At 35.7% G+C, this 14,914-nt stretch overlaps 1 long non-coding RNA gene across 2 annotated transcripts; it reads right to left on the bottom strand.

Annotated features, from left to right (window-relative positions):
- Positions 1–557: 557 nt before the first annotated feature.
- On the bottom strand, positions 558–14,549 carry LOC125178382. Of its 2 annotated transcripts, XR_007156878.1 has the most exons (4): positions 14,224–14,549; positions 2,704–2,878; positions 2,020–2,110; positions 558–1,797 (listed from the first exon to the last, which is right to left on the bottom strand). It is a non-coding gene; the product is annotated as an uncharacterized LOC125178382 (long non-coding RNA). The 2 variants fall into 2 exon arrangements; XR_007156877.1 differs by lacking the exon at positions 2,704–2,878.
- Between the last annotated feature and the right edge of the window lie 365 nt (positions 14,550–14,914).

Genomic DNA, 14,914 nt, shown 5'->3' with positions numbered 1-14,914 from the left:
GAATGATGACGCAATGCGTGAAAGATCGAAATAACACTTATGTAGAATTGGTAAATTTATAGAATCTGCATATATTCATTTCTTGTAACAAATACGATCCAAAAAATACTTGGATATTTTGCGAACGCCTGACAACGAATATCAAATGCTTTATGAAATTTCCAAAAAAACTGACTGAACAGAAAAATTAGTAATATTTCAGCAACAATGAATTTTCAAATATCGAATCCAGTTAAATAATGCAGTCAAATTATGCAATAGCATTTAAATGAAGCCAATGCACATAATTGCATTCCTATCAGTTTAAAAATCCTGTTGATATTCGTTGGTCCAGGAGTTGATTTAGGTTTCTTATGATCTTCAACTTCTAACCTGGAACGCACAAAAGCGAAACTCAAAATTAAAATTTATTGGAATAGATTTCGAACAAATACACGTTCCACTTTACTATACATGAAGAAAGCACATAAAATTATACATGAACCACAGTCACCTTTCATCTTAATTTTAAATAACACAATATATATCATCACAGAAAACAAATGCACGAGTCAATCTCGTATAGAAAATGTATTAAATTTCATCACACAGAAAACAAATGCGCGAGTCAATCTCGTATACAAAATATATAAGTTGTGTAGCGGGCCAAGTCACACTTTAACTTCACTGTAAAACTTAGTGATGGTAAACTCTTGGTAAAGCATAACTTGGAAGTGGTGCGGCGTAACTTTCAATTTATGAATTAAAATTTGAATTATTCAGATTGCCGTGAATTGCTTAGGTGATACCATACCAGCTAAAGGTACTATAATAAATATTACTAGAATAATTAACGATTTATTAGTTAACGCGTTTTGTTGAAGGTTGCTTTAGGGCGCCTTGGTCTCATTGTCGCAAACGGTAGTCAGGGCGTGAAAAATTGAGAAATAGGCCTACGCAACTTCGACAATAATTTGACTGAATCATATTACGATAATTTACGTCCATCAAGATTGTAGCAATGCCGTGCACAACTAAAAATAGCATTTGGCTAAAATAATACAAGGGAATAATTTTTCTTGTATAATTTTTTTCGTAAAAAAATTATATTCATTGGCATTCGTACAATATCAATACGTATACAAATTTTATTTAATTATACTAACTCAACTTTATTTTATTCGCACATTTCGAATTCCGCTCCATTTGGTCGGTACATGAAAGTCGTGTGGGGCTGCGCCGCCAACATAAATTCATTATGAATATTCAGAGGATAACCAATTTCTACTATAAAAATAACACAAGTCACTTAAAATTTCTCCCGCGTTTGAAGTTAATGGGAAATAGTCAACACGCGCTCGATAGTTTAAAAAAAAAATCGTAAAAACTATCATGGCTAAGCGAAAATGAAGTCCCATGAATTCTGACAGAGTGATGACACAAGTCTCGTCACGTATATAATTTAGAGCTTGATTATGAAATAAAAAAATTCCAAGTGACTCAGGTTTTTGATGTCGAAGTACGTCGGCCGGAATTGCCTTATCAAGCGTCGAATGGAGGCGGCGTTGCAAAAAAAAAAAAGCTTTTTGTCAGGGCAGGCAAACGGCCACGGTCTCGTCTTTTTACTCGCTTTATCACTTAGAAATATACATGTTACAAAGTAATCAGATGTGTCCAGATATTACTATGTATTTATTTTTATCTGCCATTTCTCAATCGTTCACCCAAGTAGATGAATTTCCCCCAGGGGAAGTTTATTGTAAGTTCGGGATCCATTGCACTGTATGCTAAAACGGAGAAGCGGGCGCAGTGGTCTCACTGCAAAATTTTACACATTGCTAGTACTTTATAACACTCAGATTTTTTAATGGACGAACAAAATTTCTAAAAAAACATCTGGACCTCATTGTATTAATTACATATTCATATATTTATTCATTTGGTACTCACGTGAAACAGGAACATTTATGAAGAAAGCACACACAATTAAGGATGCGATTAAATTCGTCAAAAGTTCACAAAAATGTCGCGCTTACTGACCTTTCACTCAAATTGGATGAAATCAGGAGCGTAGCTTAACAGGCGCGGCTGGAATTGGCTTGCTTTCTCGAGAGGCTGTCGACCAGGGAGCCTGGCGACCAACAAGAATGAGAAGAATCAATGGCGGAAAATAGCTTCATCATGCGCTGGAAAAGAAACGATTCGGAGAACGTACAGGTGAGGAGGGACCTTGCAGTAAATGAATTTCCTTGACACAAGGCAAGAGTATTGAAGAGTATTATAACAAGAATGGCGTTTGCGAATTATTTGTTGAGAAGTTTTGCTTGACTGGCTGAAATTAAAAACTATAGGGATTTATAAAAAGGGAGAAAAAGTTAGTATGCGTGCTAAAGTAATTGTTCATGATTGTTTTTCAAAATTATTTGTTTGTACGATTTTTAAACATGTGTAGTGGAAACAATGACTGTATTTCCAAGTAATCGAAAACAATTTTCTAGTTCTTCAAGTCTCTTAAATAACACCTAACAGAAAATCTAACTTTGTATTCAACCACATTTCAATTGCCGCCCAACATTTTAACATGGCAGCAAACCTCCAGTTCCGATAGAGAGTTCAGACCCGAAAATTCTATGCTGTCAGTTTCGTTTTCAAATTCCATTGCCAGTCACTCACTGACGTTCACGATCGACGTTTCAATTCACCTTCAAACGCCGTGATACTCACCACTAGCGATAGAATTTCAAAGGGTCTTTGTTAAATATTTGTCTCGATATTGTGCAGAAACAGATCCTTTATTGAAAATCAACAGAGAGCTCCGAGGAAGGATTCTCAGATGCGAGATTTGAGAATTGTCAGAGGGAATTCTTTGGATTCCGGGAGCGCCCCTCCAACTTGCTGACTGTTGACATGCGAGTTAAATATTACTATATCGAAAACGTCTTATACGATTCGGGATCTTAATTACTGGTTTATTTATATAAAATAAAAATATTCGATTTCACACAGCATAAATCGAAATTTTATGCAAAATAAAATGAATATGAATTTTAGGCCAGGCAATTTAAACCAAACAACTTGTAAAAAAAGTAAGAGCGATATTTCTTTGTCATTTAAATAAGAATGGTATTCCAAGTAATTCTTCTTATCGAACAAAGTGGCAATATAAATCGGAGTTTAATTTAAAACAATATAAACACGATAACCGTTCCGAACAACGTAAATTAAACTCTTTTTGTAAGTGATACATGCGTTAAAAATAAACTCTCAAGTTAGTCCAGGAAGAGAGAAGTTTCTTTCCGGCAAAAAGTTCCTCGGCAACCAAGAACCGTCTTTCCACTCACGAATTTTCAAATAAAAGGTCTCTAAGCACTCATAACTCAATGAAAAAATTTTAAACCTCGAAAAAATGGCAAATAATATGTTTGTAAAAAACGCTTCTTAGGCCAATAATTAAAGTAATGATTAGCAAACCATGATAAAAATGTTAGAAAGCTCGATATTCCTTTCGCGTGCTTTATAAAAGACTAGTGTAACAGAAACTGGAACAAATAGGAATACTGAATTTTAAAATAGCATATACAAAATTTATATTGTTACAAAAGCTAAGAAAAATTTTTTCCAGTAAGTCTACTTACTAATTCATTTTCGGACACTGCAAAGCCAATACGAAAGATGCCGTGGGTCGTATAAACATCATCTTACTTCATATTGCGAAATTATATGCACCTAAATTAAAAGATTCTTTGCCCTTCATCGGCAGATGACAGACTAAAAATTTCTTATCATCCAGGAATGGAAAAAAGTCGGCATATTTTCTGGCCAATCAGGAAGAACTTCCATTGACATTCGTTCATCAAAAGCAAATAGATGAGCAAGTCGAGTCAAATCGAAGACTTCAATCTTCGGTCAACGGCCATTTGAGGACATCGCTAGCTGCTCAGGGTCTCTCATTAACATGAATCATGGGGTTATCTCAACATAATATTTTACAATTTTTATAGAAGCGAAGATTTTTTGAATTTCAGTTGTTGAATTTTCGCTGCTACTATGAGTAATATGGAAAATGAATGCGACATTTTTGCTAATTGCGTTTTAATTGCACAAGTGTTATTTAAGGTACTAATATTCTGATGAAAGTACAGTATTGCTTATGAAATTGTGATAATTTCTGCTGTATTACTGCTAACGTTTAAATTAAACTGCATTAATTCCTTAAAAAAATACATCATTGCAGCTTCCTGCATATAATATCACTTCGTGGCGCGACATTTTAATTTCGTGGTCTGTGGAGTATTTACTTTGCCGCATGCTTGAAGTGGAGAGCAGCTGAGGTGCCGAGATTGCAATATTTTCAGCTTCCGGCTGGATATATTGCAGCATTAATAATAAATTATTGAGACGTCCTAATTATTAATCGGTAGCATCCTTGCCGTTAATTAAGACCACTTCGGCCGCTCAGCTAGGGCAAGCCAATAATTATTGAGCCTCAGCAACGTCAAGAAATTATATATTAATATTCATTTTATTCGTGATGATGATTTTAACCGTTAAGCTCCAGTTACCGGGACTTTTAATTTGTACAGCTTTAATAATAGTTAATGCATACATAAACAAAATGTCAACTTTCTTGGAGAGGAAGAAATTTTTTCTTTGAAGCATGTGCTGAAAAATACGACTCATTTATAAACATACACAATTATATACATATATACACATGATATTGAGTAAATTTCGAATGTTGAAGTTGCAAATTGAAGCTAAATTGTGAAAAATATACGATATCAACAGTCAAAAATATTATTATTCGGAATTACTAGACACGAAATATGAAAAAATATGGAGAGTAATTAATAAAATTTCATTTAATTCAATATCATCAGGTTACTGATTTTACAGAGAATTATAACTAAATCCGTTACTCTAAAAATAAAAATGCGAGAATAGTGTCAAAATTAATGGCTGAGCCTCAACATTCCTTTGAGTGCTCATATTTTCGATTCATGAGCGTGGTAGGAGGCGATGTTTGTTACGAAGAACAGATTGTTGATTGGCAGCGTAATGATAACGCGGCTTGAGACAAAAACTAAGGGTCTTTCGTTTTGACTGATAAATTAAAGTTATAAATCGTAATTACCAAGAGAGCTGGGCCTTGTGAGACATGGTCCAGACGAAACCAGAAGACCAGAGGAGACGAAAAATGGTAACTAGCCAGAGATGGGGAGGGTAAAAGGAGAAATGGTAACTAGTCAGAGATAGGGAGGGCGAAAGGTGAAATGGTAACTAGCCAGAGATAGTGAGGGCGAAAGATGAAATGGTAACTAGCCAGAGATAGTGAGGGCGAAAGATGAAATGGTAACTAGCCACAGATAAGGAGGGCAAAAGGAGAAGCGATAACTAGACAGAGATGGGGAGGGTATAGAAGATAACGCTCATCTAGTGCTAACGCGGAAGGATTCTACATATTAACACGAAGAATAATAACATGCAAAAGGATCCCAAAGCTTGAGTTAAACCGTAATGATCTTCAATTCTATAAAACTCCCGTATCAAACTTACGATTTTATTATCTTCGCACTCGACAAATAATTTTGGCAGCGCTTCGGAACCAGACTCGTGTGATTTAAGGCAGGCGTCGTTGAGATCTACGATTTACGAGGTTTTAATATCCGCCCAAGGCTCATCAATTCGGCGGGAGGTGCCAAAATTTGAGCCTGTGGTACTAATTGAAATTTCAGCGACTTAAAGTGACTTCTTGATCGGCCATAACCCCAACTATGCCGCAAACCAATTAAAATCTGCCCAAGTTCTTCAATTTATTACGCGAGGTCTGGCGCAATGGAACCCCATGACTTTAAGACGGTTGTCTGAATTTTCTTGCTTCGAATAACTAACTGTGAAGACAAGATATTTATCCGAATTAAGATAATAATATTTAAATTATTCAAAATTAATTTTTCATTCAACCTTCCCGGTGATCCAGTTTAATTCAAAGAGCAGAGCAGTATTTGTTAAATTATAAGCTTTGAAATGACGATAGGCGAAATTTATTTACGAATTTTAAAATTGAATTCCTGCTACACTTCGACGAACAAATTTCCGATAAGCTGACTTCGAATGTCAACATTAGGTGAAATGGTAACTAGCCAGAGATAAGGAGGGCAAAAGGAGAATCGGTAACTAGAAAGAGATAGGGAGGCCATAAAATATAACGCTCATCTAATGCTAACGTGGAAGGATTTGTACATGCTTATACGAAGAATAATAACATGCAAAAGGATCCCAACGCTTGAGTTAAACCGTAATGAAATCAATCCAATAAAACTCCCGTATCAAACTTACGATTTTATTATCTTCGCACTCGACAAATAATTTTGGCAGCGCTTCGGAACCAGACTCGTGTGATTTAAGGCAGGCGTCGTTGAGATCTACGATTTACGAGGTTTTAATATCCGCCCAAGGCTCATCAATTCGGCGGGAGGTGCCAAAATTTGAGCCTGTGGTACTAATTGAAATTTCAGCGACTTAAAGTGACTTCTTGATCGGCCATAACCCCAACTATGCCGCAAACCAATTAAAATCTGCCCAAGTTCTTCAATTTATTACGCGAGGTCTGGCGCAATGGAACCCCATGACTTTAAGACGGTTGTCTGAATTTTCTTGCTTCGAATAACTAACTGTGAAGACAAGATATTTATCCGAATTAAGATAATAATATTTAAATTATTCAAAATTAATTTTTCATTCAACCTTCCCGGTGATCCAGTTTAATTCAAAGAGCAGAGCAGTATTTGTTAAATTATAAGCTTTGAAATGACGATAGGCGAAATTTATTTACGAATTTTAAAATTGAATTCCTGCTACACTTCGACGAACAAATTTCCGATAAGCTGACCTCGAATGTCAACATAAAGTCTATCACTTGTTCTATTAAAGTCCGCCCGTAGTCCATGATTAATTTTTGCAAATGCTCCTTTATAATTCTGCAAGGCGTCTTATATAGTTCGGCCACTTTGAGTTAGATGAGCATCCCAAAAATATCTGTAAGTTATAATCCAGACTTGGTTGTTTCAAATTACGTTTCAAATTGTCCTATTGAATTCAATTTCGACAACTGGGATGCAGCACTACAGCTCGGGCCCGTATTTCCTCGGCAGTTCATTTCGCAGCAGTCCGGTGCTGACAGCAGCAAGAATTTTGTTAAGAGTTACATTAGTTTCATCCTTTTATTCGACGCACGTTCCAGTTCCTATCTTAGGAAAAGAAACACTGATTTTTTCTAAAAAAAATCCCGCTATGAATCGCAGGAATTTTCCCCGATGATTGACGGCCTCGCAAAGCGAGTTAACAGCGTGCACTCACATGCAATTCTGAACGCGACTCAGCGCGTTTCGTGCCATCAGCTCAAATTTTGTGAACCAAAGACCCGTGTTAGATAGACCGACCACATTAGATAGACCAATATATATTAAGGAACTGCCTGGGTCTATGGAACAGGAAAGGAAACGTTCGCGCTATCGCAATTTGTTTCTTTGTGGTCGGCCTGAATTGAGAGGAGCAGCTGGAATCCTGATGAGCCATTTCTGGTGTTAGCTCAAGGAACGGCCTGCTTAAGAAATTAATGCAGGCCTATCTTGTGCAATTATTTAAGATTATTTACAACTATTTAAAAATTTGGCTCTTAATCTAAGTATTATTATAAAGCATAAACGAACTCTGGAACCATCTATGGGTTAGACCAGCTTCAGATCTGAAACAGAATTAATCTGAATTTCCGTGCGTGAATTTATAAGCAGTTGCTCTCTTCATATTTAGTGAAAATTTAGTCATAAGATAGCATTCGGCTCCTTCTTTGTGTTCTTTCGAGCTTGCATATTTGATCAATTTAGAATTTTCGCTTCTAAAAGAAACGTAAATCCAATGAATGAAGGCTTAATTGGAGGCTTCGAGCCATATTTTTAGTTTAAAATTGATATAATAAGCCGACTCCTACTAAAGCGTGGTCCAAATCTTGAAACCGAATAAAGATTGTATTAAGTTACACTGACTTATTTCATGAATACAAAGGAAATCATCGAAGACATATACTGAAATAGACCATATATTACCTTCTTTACCAAGAATTCATGTAACTGAAAAGTCTGGATTAGAAAAGCAATTTACAAATCCAAGTACATCGAATATATTTTGCATTACAAATATTCACTAATTTTCTGTCCATAAACAAATGAGCTCTTTTAAGAAGGATAAATAAAGGCTGCAATTTAATTGCCGATCTCTCTTGACCCACCCAATCTCCAGCTTCGACAACAATAATTTGAATGCTTATACTCTCATAACTCAGAGTTCAGTAAAGAATGTCATGAAATTTAAAAAGAAGCATCGATTTGCGTGAACAACGGAGATCTCTCGAATTCTCATGACGAACTTTTTTCCCTTTCATGACCGCATTCCTTCACGAATAAAAAAATTAATCTCGAGTGAAAAAATTCCGGATTATGCCAGGTATTTCGGAGTTATTTTTTTACGATGGGCCATGAGCGATTGTTCACGTACAAACTAGCGATTAATTGCAAAATTATTATTGCTCTAATCACACATTAGCAGTACAAAATTTAGGAGTAGTAATATTGATTTTTAGGCTTAAGAATCTTACGGTTTTCGCTTTTGTGAAAGTAGCGACAATGGTTAGCGGGCGTGAGACACCTGAATGACATACATTTCTGACCACACCTTTTTACCATACATTATTCCTGAGTACACATTCTTTTTACCATACATTCCTGAATACACATTCTTTTTACCATACATTCCTGAGTACATATTCTTCTTACCATCATTCATTAATGAACATTTCTCTAACCACACGTCTAAGCGTATACACTTTTTTACCGTACATCCATGCATACACATTCCTTTTACCGTACATCCATGCATACACATTCCTTTTACCGTACATCCATGCATACACATTCCTTTTACCATACATCCACGATATGCATTCTTCTAACGCTACATCAACGAGTACACATTCCTCTTACCACCATTAATGTGTACGGAATATGTGTCTTACCATCCATTACCACCCAATAATGTGTCTTACCACCCTTATTTCTTCAATTTAAGTTAGAGTGAATACTTAAGTATGGAATTCAACAACAATTTTCTTGCTTCTTTCTCAATCAGTTGAACGGTGTTTTCGCGGGATCTTGTCGAATGTGAAGTAATTTTTCGAAATAAACTTCTAATATATTAACGCCATATCGAATGTAACCTCATTCGTTATTATATGCAAAATATTTTAATAATATTTTGTTCGACACAAATGCACAATATGGGTAGAAAAGGATGCTACTCGAAAATTTAAACTTTAAATTAATTTTACAAATAATTTCAAAACCTTGGATTATACCAAACTAAACCAAAACTTCTCTTAACACACATTCAAGGATACATACTTCTCATGTGTACGTCTACATATTTCTCACACCTCAAACACATGGTAAACATTTTTCTTAGCACACATTACTCTCAGGTCCATATATACTATATATCCGTTGAGTAAGCTAAGGGACAAGACGGCTCAATTTTTAGCTTAAAATTTTAAGAAAAATCGACACGACAAAATTTGCTGACGGTTCCTTCTTACTTTTGCAGTTTTTATGTGAGGGCCGACAAGGAACAACAAGTTAGCGCCAGATCAGCGGTTGAGACAACCGAAGACTCCGAAACAAGCCGCCGGTTGACACTAATATCCGGTGATCATGAGCCTGGAGCCTCTGCTGAAGCATCGTTCGCATCAGTGATATCGGTAAAAAAAATATGCACTTGTAACGCGGTTAACAAAAAAAGCAGGGATAGAAAATGACTTACATTTAAATATGCAAGTTAAAGTTCAGACTCGATAACTGGAATGTTTTTTTACACAAATGGATTTTTTAACGAAATGGATTAAAAACAGCAAGTGAAATCTAATCCAAATTAAAATTTCTAAAATAACTAATTTATATTCATCAACAATGGCGGGATGTTTGAAAAATTTTCTTTTATTTGTCATTCAGACATGTTGGCTGTAGCGTACACTCGTAGCATTTGAAAAGATGAGCCTTTACATGCAGTTATGACTTTTAAATTTTCTTAATTGCTTCTTTTTTTCTTTTCGCTCCCATTGATTCATCGCGGATTCATTTTTTTCAATCCCTGTTATCATAAAATGAATCAAAATTATTACGCAACATTCCAGTCATTGCGACGCATGTACACTTTTTCAAGCCACAAATATTTCAACACCCGAGTTCTTTAAGAATATATAGCGGAGACAAAAATATATTTTAGCGTAAATATCGAATAAAAGAAGCGAACTCCAGATAAAAATCCTGGGAAGAAAAAGCCAGGAAGGAAATCTGCTTGGAAACAATAAGCCACGTCAAATAACGGGACATCCATGAAAAAATTTGTCGGTCTGCTAACAAAGAAAATAATTGCTAATAATTTATAACAAAACATTTTTAATAATAAAAAAGGGAAACTAAAATATTCTCTGACACAAGAGTTCCCCGCGAAAATTTTTCAGAAACAAGTTGTCTCTGAAATAATCTTGTTAGAAACAAGAGCTCACAGAGAAAGCCTTTCGAGAAATGTAAAGGCACTGAGAAAATATTTATATTAATAAAATTACAAAGAAATCGGGGCTGGGTGCGGGTGGTTTCCAATTCAAGAATTTTCATAAAAAAAATTACAAAGAAATCTTTCAAGCAATAAGATGTCTCAAATAAAACTTTTCTAGAAGTAGGTAATCGGTGAGAATAGGTTTCTATTATTAAGCACACATAGAGAACCTTTCTATAGGAATAAGGGGTTAAGGAGAAAAAAATTACCACAGGAAGTCAAAATATAATTCTTTATAGAAACAAAAAGCTTGGAAGAAAATCTTTCGATAACTAAGAGATCACAGAGAAAATATTTCTGTTGAAAAGGTATAAAAATTACATTACAGAAATTAGGTCACTGAAAAAAAATATTTCTTTAAATAATAGAAATTCCCAAAAGAAAGGTCTTTCGCAAAAACAAAAGGCTAGAAAGAATATTTTTTCCAGAGCCTAGAGGTCTCTGACAAAATCTTTCTGGAAACAAGAGGGTGCTAAGAAAGAGAGGTTATCTGAGGTAAACCAAGCGTGTCACAAGACCATTTCCATATATATTGGCTGAAGACGTGCTTGAGCAGAGCGTCTCTGCAACACAGAAATGCCTCTGCGACACTTCTTTGGGCTTCATACTGCCACTTATACTTCCAATAAAGACGTTTTAGGCCCTAATGTCTCTGACAGAAAATCGAAATTGCTCTTGACATTTTTTCCAGGGTTTTAATCTTCATGCCTCAGTTCCCGCGCAGCGAATAGAAATGTTTTCGAACTGTTCGTGGTTCCGATGACAGTAATTCTTCAGATGACATCAATTATGCGGTTTTGATTTTCACGCTTACATATACATGTTCTTGGACCTAATGTCAAAATCCTAGAATCAGAATTGTTACAGAGGATCTTTTATTGAATATTTGATTCACAACTGTCTATTCTCGAGAATTTTATGCGACAGTGTCATAAATAGAAATTAATCAATAAATCCAGTGCAAAATTAAACTTACCATTTGATCTCGCCAACTTATATGAATGAAAATGGATTAACCAATCCGCCCTGTCTTCGTTAACTATAAAAATTAAGCGTTAACATCTGAAGCAAAAACTCGTAAAACAAATCCTAAATTAGCTCAATCATTTATCAAATTATTTGACAGATTTCCACTGTCAACAATGGAAAATTCACAATATAAATCAGAAAACCAAATTCATTCAACGGAGCCTATAGCGTCAACATCGGCTGTCGCCCTCCGGCCGTGACAGATGAGTAGCAACCAGCGCAATGTTTATATTTATATTTTCTCAATTGTTTACAATTTCTAAAATCAGCAATTTTTCCCAACTCGAATTAGAGTGAACATGCGTTATCAAATCACAAAGAGGGAAATCATGATCAGTATTAGAAGCGTGGATGAACCTACGAAGAAAATGAAGGCAGAGACTCGAAATGCAATGATCAACATTCCTATTTATAACCTAGAGAAATAATTTTTTGTGATTATTATGGGCATGACTTTGAATTTATGGCATATTCAGCCAATGGAGCATTTCTAAGCCTAATAAAAAATATTATTTTATTGCATTTTTAGCACAAACAGATAAGTAACTACAAAGGTTTCATGGTTCTCGTGTTAAGTTTCAGTTGTGAACTTCTGACACCGGTGAGAAAGAAGACAAATATTTTCAGCGTGCACGTAAAATAATTGGTCATGGTCATCTAGTGGACCCAGTCATTCTTTTCTCGTTTGGCTACCGAAAAGATACAGTACCCCTTTGAATTCCGGGCGAATTTTTTGTGGAACAAGAGGCTTCTCTTAGGATTTTTTCTTGTTCGCAAACAACTTAGGGCGGCGGTAATGGACGAAAAAAGGGCCACCAACTTCTCCTGGATGGTCGTCGCGCGTAGATTTCGTGCTTGTTAGACCTTTTTTCTCAGGACCAAACTTTAGCTTAAGACTCATTGAGATTTGGAGAATTCGATAAAACTGAGCCCGAGTCCCGCGAACCCAAAGAAGGTTTCCGCGAACAAGATAAGGAAAAGCTTCGTCAGTTGAGGCTTAACACGGCAGGGTGCGGGTGGTTTCCAATTCAACAAAAAGATTTCGATTTCTGTATAATTTTGAAATGTTCAACTTTTGTGGACTCTCATCATGCTAACAGATTAATATGGAACGTTTAGCAGAGCTGAATCAAGGTAAATTCAACGTGTGAATCCAGGTGGAAACTAACAATATGTAGACGTGATTATAACTAACTTAACAAATTACGAATTGTATTATCGGCACACACATTTAGCTGAATACGAGGTTGAAGCTGAGGTTTATACGATAGATTGCTACACAAAAAATCGAGAAAACAAGAAAAGTTGACTTAAAATAAAAACCTCATGGAAGTAGTTTTGTAGCCTTAACGATCGAAATGCAAGGCACTAAAAAAATCCGGTAATTAGCGATCAGCTGGGCAATAAAAATTATAATTTATTCAAGCAGTATCTCTTGTGTACTAACTTCGTTACATTTTTTATCTGTGATAAGATATGTCGAGAAGATTGGTATTTGGCACCCCTACTTTCTGTACGACTTTTTTCTAATTCTGAACGAGTGAGACAAGATAGCTTAATCTCTTAGTCTTCAGCAGTTTCGTAGCCAACAGAAGGCGTCTTGTAACGCAGACTCACCAGAACTCAAAATTACTTCACCGACTAATATCGCGAGAACTAAACTTCACTGAAATAATGTTCCAAACATCCGAAATTAGAACATACTTAGTGTATATTAGTAATTGTAAATAGTTTCTGATGAATTTTCCTTCGAAAGTAGGTCAGTTAATCAATGACCAGGCGATGAATAGAGAGAGTGAGCCTAAGAAAGTCTCGTCATTTTAAAGACTTCGCTGCGACGGGATGGCTCCGTTCTGAAATAACAATGTCTTGAGTCGCAAATATTTTTACGAGAGGGAAAGACATGGACTTCAAACTTCCAATTTATTACCACCGGTCATCTTTGCAAAGAGACGTTAAATTTAAAAGTTTCAAAGTGAATTTAAAAAGTTGCATTTATTTGAAATTAAATTAAATCTTTATCGCCAGAGTGATAGAAAATTACTGTGTTGAACTTTGAATTACAGGTTCATCTTAGCGCAAAATTTAACGTTCAGGTGACTTAGGACAAAATGATGAAAAGTTTTCAGCTAAAAATACTTAATGTGTTCTATGCTTTGCAAGCTAATCCTTTATGGATAATTTTTGTCTGAATTCGGTACCGACAATTTTGCCAGAACGCTGCTGAGTTTTGTGAGCTGAATTGCCTTGGCATGAAATGATTATAGGGCGCATCGTCCATTTATAAAGGATGCTGGAGTATAGAAAACGAGGAAATTAATCCCAGTTGCCGAACAATAATTATAGGAAGCCTGAGACAACCTGTAGAATATGTTCTACTTAGAAATTGAAATGAATTTATATTAACACTGCTCAAATGCTACGTTAGATAGGTAATTAAAATGTCTTTGTGAAATTAAGTTGCAAGATCACTATTTGATTTCTTATTGACAAAGAATGAAGCCCGATCACGTACAAATGTTTGAAACCAAGGGCAAGATAATTACTTACTTGGTCATTGGTAGGCTGGTAGCCCTTCTACTTCAAATCAGTACAGCCTGTACAGGTACAGGAATTCATCTATGAAATGCAAGTTGCAACTACCTACTAATTACCACGTATACCTTTTCCAGTCACAGGCTCTATAGCAGTTTTCTAACGACTCAAAAATCTATTGAATGATTTTTCTATGAATGTAACGACACCACAGTGAATATTAACATCTCTGGAATTTTTTTAGCACACTAATGTAGGAGTTTTTCAGCACACTAATATAATAAATTCACGAACTAAGGTTCGCTCCAACACACAAGCCCATCACCGACACATCAGAAATGTCCGCCATGTTGCAACGGTTCCGGTGCGAGGCGTCGATGTGGCGGAAAGTTCTGCTGGCTTTGTGCATGCAAAAGAGTCTTTCATGGGTGTCTCAAAAACTTGGAACAGAGGCGGACTTTTGCCTCAAATTATTCAAATCGTCGGTTGAATTTTTGGAAGGTGGATGTGAGCACGGCTTTGGAATAAACCTTGAGCTCTGATTAGACTACGACTGAAGCCAGAGAAAGAAGCCGTTGCAGTAATGCATTTTCACTTTTCAGAAAACTAATATGAATTCGAAGAGATATCCAGTAATATGAAGTGTAGGGCAGGAAATACGTTTTTATAAGTATTATTATGAAAATATTATTTACGTGTTTCAGTA

This window comes from Hyalella azteca, unplaced genomic scaffold (genome assembly GCF_000764305.2).
Source record: "Hyalella azteca isolate HAZT.00-mixed unplaced genomic scaffold, Hazt_2.0.2 contig9347, whole genome shotgun sequence".
In the NCBI taxonomy this organism is placed as follows: Eukaryota; Metazoa; Arthropoda; class Malacostraca; order Amphipoda; family Hyalellidae; genus Hyalella; species Hyalella azteca.
Note: the sequence above shows the minus strand (reverse complement) of the source record. Positions and strands in the feature narration are given on the sequence as shown.